The sequence below is a fragment of the Pan paniscus genome, chromosome 15, assembly GCF_029289425.2.
Source record: "Pan paniscus chromosome 15, NHGRI_mPanPan1-v2.0_pri, whole genome shotgun sequence".
Lineage (NCBI taxonomy): Eukaryota > Metazoa > Chordata > Mammalia > Primates > Hominidae > Pan > Pan paniscus.
In genome coordinates this window covers 32145364-32153446 of record NC_073264.2, presented here as the reverse complement: position 1 = coordinate 32153446, position 8083 = coordinate 32145364, and the positions used below count along the sequence as shown (strand labels likewise).

The following is an 8083-nucleotide window of genomic DNA, read 5'->3' as shown; positions in this document are numbered from 1 at the left end:
AGTGTTAAATATTAGTTCTGCCTCATTGTATTGTTTTCCTTTGTCAAGAGTTCCAGTTATACATATGTTGAGCCTTCTTTGCATGTCTTCAATTTTGATCACTTTCTACTCTCTGATGCTTTTTTGCTTCTTTCTTTATCTTATTATGATGATTTTTGAGACAGAGTCTTGCTCTATCCTCCAGGTTGGAGTGCAGTGGTATGATCACCACTCACTGCAGCCTCAATCTCCTGGGCTCAAGTGACTCTTCTGCTTCAGTCTCCCAAGGAACTGGGACAATAGGCACATGCATCCATGCCTGGGTAATTTTTTAAATTTTTTATAGAGATGGGGTCTCACTACTTTGCCCAGGCTTGCCTTGAACCCGTGAGCTCAAGTGATCTTCCTGCCTTGGCCTCCCAGAATACTGGAATTACAAGCATGAGCCACAATGCCTGGCCTATCTTATATTTTTGTTCTTGTTTTTTTTCTTATTAAATTTTCATCCAAATATATTTTCCCTTGGGCACCTTGCAATTTATTCCTCCTTTCTGAGATAATTTTGTCTTTTTCTTGGATTTTCTTTTTTGGTCCAATCTACTCTCATTGCATTTTCCCCTTGCATAGATCTCATAGATTTTCCTGGGCCTATTTATGTTATTTGTTTTAAATTTATGATTCTAGACTTTTTAATATCTCCAAATGTTGTTTGACATTATTTAAACCAGTTTGAATGTATTGTGTTTTGTGGTTGGCGTTTTTAGAGAAATTCTCACCAGTGGAAACATTTTGTTTTTTTGTTTGTTTTCTTTTTTGAGACAGAGTCCTGTTCTGTCACTCAGGCTGGGGTGTAGTGGGGTGATCTTGGCTCACTGCAACCTCCACCTCCCAGGTTCAAGTGATTCTCCTGCCTCAGCCTCCCGAGTAGCTGGGATTACAGGCGCCCACCACAATACCATGTTGGCCAGGCTGGTCTCAAACTCCTGACCTCAGGTAATCTGCTGGCCTCGGCCTCCCTAAGTACTGGGATTAAAGGCATGAGCCACTGTGCCTGGCTGAAACGTTTTGATTACATATGTTCTATTTTTTTTTCCTTACGATAACTTTGTATGGAATTTGTTTGATTTTATTTTTATTCCAGGGCATTTTTTGGACAGAGTTTCTGGATGGTGAACATGCTCTTCTCTCATTTTAGTAAAATACATTATTTTTCTTCCAAGTAAGATGGTGATTGTGGTAGTGGTAGTTGTCGGCGGGGGGGAGGGGCGGGAGGGTGGGTCTTGCCATGTCTTGTTTCTGTTCTTTTTCTGCAGCATCTTTAATTTTTTGCCATTGACTTCCTTATTTTCCTTCACTGCCACTCTCCAAGGGGCTGTTCTCCCTCTTATCTCTTTGTTTCACAGATGTAGTATTTCCTCTTCTGCCTCCTCCATTCTACTCACTTTCAAGCTCTTTCCCTCTGCTGGGTGCCATGAGCTACCAAGTCATGGACCTGTGTGTGGTATTTTATCACATATGTTGTGCTTTCTCTTTCTGCAGCTAGTTTTGTTTATGTTTTAAGTCCTAACCTGTCTTCTCTTCTCTTTAGAATGACTTAGGCCTCCCGTGTCACTGTTCTGTACATCCACAGGCTTGCACTGGTGGTTGGACTTCAAGTTTCATTTCTCTACTTTCAGGTAGTTTGAAATTCCCGCTATACTCTGGTTCATTGTGATTTCGGTGGCATGTGTAACATTTTGTTTTATTTGTACTCCTTGTTGCTATTATTTATTTTTTTTGGGGATGTGTATAGAGATTTGAATTCAGGTTACCACCATTATCCTCCAGTTAGTTCCTCTGATATATACTTTTTACAAAGATGACTCTTGATGCAGAGTGGTAAATGAGTTCTAGGAGTCAAGAGTGAAGGCAGTTGTGATAGTCCAGGTGAGAGATGATGTTAGCATAAAGTTATACGTTAAACTTATTTAATTTATACTTATGGTTTGTGAAGTTATAGGTTAAAAGAAAATTAAGAGATACATCAACCAAATGTAATGTATGAACTTTGAATTGAATATTACTCGTTAAAATGTTCCATTTGGGACAACAAATTATATGGTTATTCTACTTATTTATCAATTTTCAGAATAATGAGTTAGTACACTAGTAGTCTTCACAGGTGAATGATGAGTTGTTTATCTTTAATTTTTAGGTCATTTCATTATGAACTCATGCACTTTATATTGAATAAAGAAAGAAATAGTCTATAACCTCCTCGACATACCCAGCTACTATTTTAAGTTTAACATATTCTCTTCTGATTCTGTCTATTGGCTTACCCATTTTTATCTAACTGCAACTAACAGGAGTTGATTTTATATTCTGCCTAATATTATGGACAGCAAACTCAATGACAGTGGGAATTTTATTCTATTTTGAATATAATCCCAGCTTCTCAAACAGTGACTGGCACAGAGTAGGTGCTCAATAAAAGTTTGCTGAATGAAGAAATTAATGAATATGCTTTAAAAGTATTTCTTTTAAATATTCTTAAAAAAATTTTTTTTTGAGATGCGGTCTTGCTGTGTTACCCAGGGTGGAGTACAGTGGCATGATCATGGCTCACTGCAAACTCCACCTCCCAGGCTCAAGTGATCCTCCCACCTCAGCCTCCTGAATAGCTGGGACCACAGGCATGTGCCACCATGGCCAGATAATTTTTTGAATTTTTGGTAGACATGGAGTTTCTGCCATGTTGCCCAGGCTGGTCTTGAACTCCTAAGCTCAAGCAATCCTTCTGCCACGGCCTCCCAAAGTGCTGGGATTACAGGTGTGAGTCACTGTGCCTGGTCTTAAATATGCTTTTAGATTCATCAAACTTATTAAAATGTTTTGGCATGGTTAAAGAGTACTGTTGTTTCTCCCCATAGCAATTATATTAATTCTTCTGAAACTCATATTTACCAGTCTTTAAAAAGTGACAATTTAGAAAAAATGCACTACTACATTTCCTGGAAATAGTTAAGAAAGTTATTATTTGTGTCATGTCAATTTGGGAGGAACATAACAACGGGTGTTTTAGAAGTCTTATTTTTAAGCTAGATTCCTTTATATTTTTTGATGTTTGGAATGATATAATGGAAGGAACAGCACAAGCTGAGTGTGATTGGAAGTGCCTGGAAGGATATTATTAGAATTCAAAATGACTTAGTAATTGAGGGAGTGTGAAATGTGGTCAGAATAAAATGCAGTGTAGTGAATTGTTGCTAGAGGAAAAATAAGACTGCCCTAATATCTAATGGGGACTTATAGACAAATATGGCTAAGATTTAAATTTCAGGGGTATAGTAAATCTAACTCGAATCAGCAATGTTAGTATATGTGATATTAGAAGATATAATGGCAGAATGTTATTTAAGTATTGGGATCAGAGCAGTGTTCTAGGGACTAGGCTTAACTTCTAGGGCAGGTTACAAACTGGCACCTCACAAAACCACCCCTGATGGGTTTTGGTTGGGCTGAGAGACAGAGAGTGGGAAAAGGAGAGGGAAAATGAAAGAAAGGAAGAAGTTTCCAACTTTTAAAAAGTGAGAATTTTGACATAAAATCCAGATTTCCAGTGTCTCTTGAAATGTTTGGCAATAGTGTGTATTGTTGTGACTAGCCTGTCTACAATAGACTCGTGCTGAACAGTAGCTGCTTACTTAAATTGGGGTCTGTCCTGTCCAGACCTCCATGGTTTCCCCCACTTCCTAGCTCTAAGCCACTAGCGCCGGGTATTGTTACAGTTCTTTCCCCAGCAATCGTTTTTCCCATACCAGGTCCGTACCTGTTTTAATTGCCTCCTATTCACTCTGTCGTTGAGGAAGTGATTCTTGACCTAGGTTTATGGAAACGGCCAAACACCTGACACCCAACACTGGACAGGTAAGATCAACAGCAGTTTATTCATCACATATACTCACCGCCTGAGGAGGAGGACATTGTATGCCACACAGGGCCACATCGGAGTTGCACTCAGGAACACAGTGAAAAAGGATGGGCTTTGGGAGACAGGCTTTGTAGTATCTAAAGGGTGAGGTGTCCCTTGGTTCCAACAGGAAGGTGTGATTCGCTTGTTCGAATAATATCACAGGCTGATAGGGAACGGAAACTCACTACTCAGAGATAAGCAGGAACTACACTTGGTTCTCTTGATACAGAGGGTTATTTGGCTAGGGAATCTTATCTCTGGGAACAGAGCAGCAGGGGAACTTACAGTTAGGCCATTTAAGGCCCTCCTGATTTCACCAGATATCGAAGCAGCACAGAACACTGGATCTTAGTTTCAGGTCTTATGACAAAACACCTTCCTTTACTCATTTACCTTGCTTGTCAAGCCCATGTACATATTTGGATGGAGACTCTGTAGCTAGGAGGAGGAATTTTTCTAATTCTAAAGGTTTGTGAAATTGAAATACATCTGCAAGGATGGTTATATATTTTCTTCTCTGAAGATTAAAAAGAAATACAATGAACAAAACCCAAGAAAACTAGTTTTTTTTTCTTTTTAATTTTTAATAACCAAAACAAAGCCTCTAAAACTGCAGCTTCTGGAAGAACCACTTGTTCTTGCCCGTCTTGTACCTCTTTTCAAACTTGATCTTGGCTTCTTGTCCAGCCTTGGGTTTAAGAGCAGGGTGTCTGCAGACGTCCTTATTAATGACAGTTTTGTCCAAGAGGATAGCCACAGAGTACCTTGTGGGCATTAGGTGATTAGTTATAAACTTTCACAAAAGACTTGATCTTTGACCTCTTGGTGATCTTCTTCTTGCCCATGGCAGCTCTTACTTTGCAGGCATAGTAGTCAATTCCAGCCACCAGGGCATGGCTGTAGGGGCGATCTGAGGTACCATCATCAATGTTCTTCACGATGACAGCTTTGTGTCTGGAGTAGCATCCAGCCAGGACAAACACCACTTTCCGAGGTTTCACGAACTTGCCCATTTCGACAATAACCACTGGGGCCTACAGCAGAAAGGAAAGAAGGAAAACTTTAGTTTTTAAATGCACTTCTGCCCAGAGTGGATAACCTCTAGGATCTTTTAGGGATTTTTCTATACACAAAATGGCATTTAAGTTGGTATTAAGAAAAATTTTATGATACGATTGATAGTGAAAGAACTTACCAACATTTACCAACATTATTAGGAAACATTTATTCATTTGGCCAATGTTTTTCGTTTGTTCAAAAATTTTTATTAAATATATACTGGGTCAAGTGTTAAGGCTTTAACAACGATTCATTTTCTTACCTGAAAGAGCTTGCATTATGTTTGAAGAGACAGAACATTAAACTATCAATTACTAATCAATGTGGTAGGTGCTATTAAGGATATAAACAGAAAACACAAAGAAGAGGAAAGGCATCGTGATCTGCTTGGAGGTTTAAATTTTTTAAAAAACAGATAATTGAGTATCAGAGATGACTCAGCACTGATTTGAAAGTGAAAAAAGTCATCTCTCAGGGTCTTTCCAAGTTCAGTGTTTCTGAAATCTTCAATTTGAAAATTAGTACACACTGGGTGCAGTGGCATGTGCCTGTCGTCCCAGCTACGTGGGAGGCTGAGGTGAGAGGATCACTTGAGCCCAGGAGTTAGAGGCTGTAGTATACTATAATCATGCCTATAAATAGCCACTGCACCTCAGCATGGACAAGAAGTGAGACCCCGTCTTTAAAATAACAAAAAGAAAGAAAAAATTAGTACTTTCTGTGTAATATCCACAGAGTACCTTGTGGAAATTAGGTGATTGTAGTTATAAACTTTCACAAAAGCAGGAAATTTAAGGAGAGTTTGATAAAGAAATGATTTGCAAAGGTGTAGATAGAATACAGATACAGCCCATGACATGAAAGGGTTCCAACAATTTGGTAGCTTCCATGCTTTCTCTCTGGTAATTTGTCTTCAGTTGGTTTTCCTTTGTCCAGTGCGGCTCATGTAAGCTGGAGTTCAAGGCTGTATGTCTGTGGTCACAGATTTCTGTGGTGAGCTATCTCTAGTGACCTGGATGATGACTTTGAGGCCAGAGAGAGGGGTCCTGGGGTCTTAGCAGTGGACCGAGGCCAGGTGCAGAGGGTATGTACATGCTGTGGAAGGACAACACTGTGTGTACCATGCTATCTTCAAGTGAGTGGCTGGCTGTGCTTTAAAGCCAAAATAAAAACAACATGAGCGTTCTTAGAAATTGTGTAGTGTTACATTTGTCTTTCTTCTCTTCTTTCTGTTGATATAAATCAGAATTTTATCAATTATATTCTGCGGAACACTAGTTCCTAGGTGCTTTTTTATAAAAAGGGAAAAGTCTGTGAACAAAAATGCCTGGGAAATGAAGTATACAATATATAAATAGTTTTTTTTTATTCAGTGTTCCCCAATTTTTTTCATAGGTGAAGTTTTTTCTTTTAAACATTTTCTAATGTAGGTTTAAATATTAGAACTAGGACACTGTGGAATCACTTTGAAAAATCTAGGTCCTGGAAGAACCACTTGTTCTTGCCTGTCTTGTACCTCTTTTCAAACTTGACCTTGGCCTCTCATCCAGCCCTGCGTTTAACAGCAGGGTCTCTGAAGACATCCTTATTGATGACAGTTTTGTCCAAGGGGCTATCCATAGAGTACCTTGTAGGTATTAGGTAATTGTAGTTACAAACTTTCACAAAAGCAGGAAATTGATGGATAATTAAGGAGAGTTTGATAAAGAAATGATTTGCAAAGGTGTAGATAGAATTCAGAGAAATCACAAGAGATATTATAGTAGGCTGGGGCAGGCCAGCAGGGAGACATCACTGCTGATCCCAAAGGAGAAGGGGAAGGGGAAGAAACGATTACAGGCACTTGAAGAGCGAGAATTATGGGGAGAGGACTTCCTGATAGAAGTTGCAGCCTTTGGCTGAGCTACTCGCCAGTGGCACCTTGTCTGCTTTGATCCTGTTTGTGCTTTACTTTGGCTAAACCCAGTGGGAAGCCAGAGGCTAAGACAGTCAGTTGATTTAGTCCATACAGTCAGCTTCTTGAGGCACAGAAAAGGGTGGAAAGTAGATCTGGAGGGGCAAACAGATAATATTCAGCATATATATTATGCATGCTGAATATATATTATATATATGATACATGCTGATATATATAATATACATGCTGAACATATATAATTATATATAATATATAATAATTATTATATAATAGATATATTATATACTGATTATCTTGGGAGAGTAAATCAGCTTTTAGCCCTCATAACTTTTAAACTGTCATTAAAAGAGATTATGTGAATTACCTGTGAACAAATAGTATCCCAGGTATGTTTCCTTTTTCTCTTCATATTTTACACAACAGAGAATGAGAAAAGACTTAACTGCCACAACTACATTTAAAAAAATACCTTAGGAACAACAGAAATTTATTTCTCACAGTTCTGGAGACTGGGAAGTCGAAGATCGAGGCACCAGCAGATGTGATGTCTGGGGAGGACCCATTTCCTGGTTCACAGATGGTGCCTTGTTGCTGTGTCCTCACATGGTGGAAATGGGTGAACAAGCTCTCTTGGCCTAGTTTTTAAAATTGACAAGTAAAAATTGTATATATTTATGGTGTACAACATAATGTTTTGATATATTGGGGAATGGCCAAATCATACTATTTAACATAGTCATTATTTAACATACTTACTTTTTTTGGTGGTGAGAACACTTTAAGTCTACTCTCCTCGCAATTTTCAAGTATACATTATATTGTTATTAACTATAGTCACCAAGGTGCACAATAGACCTCTTGAACTTATTCCTCCTAATTGAAATTTTGTGTCCTTTGACCAATATCTCCTCAATCCCTCCATCCCCTAACAACCAAATTTTTGTGGAACCAAATTAGAGTGCCATTGTCTCTCATTAATAGGAGATGGTAAGATAAGTTTTTAAATTGCCATTCAGTATGACCTAATTTTAACCCAGAATGTTATTACTATTTGTAATAGTTACATGTTCAAAAAACTCAGCAAAACTAAAATAATAAGAGACCTTGTATTTGGATGATGGTAGCAGAGACCACTGGTTGTCTGCAAAATCCATTCTTTTATTCTTGCAGAG

The 8083-nt window shown here is 38.5% G+C and overlaps 1 pseudogene; it reads right to left on the bottom strand.

Moving 5' to 3' along the window:
- Positions 1–4538: 4538 nt before the first annotated feature.
- On the bottom strand, positions 4539–4947 carry LOC100969423 (large ribosomal subunit protein eL27-like; annotated as a pseudogene).
- Between the last annotated feature and the right edge of the window lie 3136 nt (positions 4948–8083).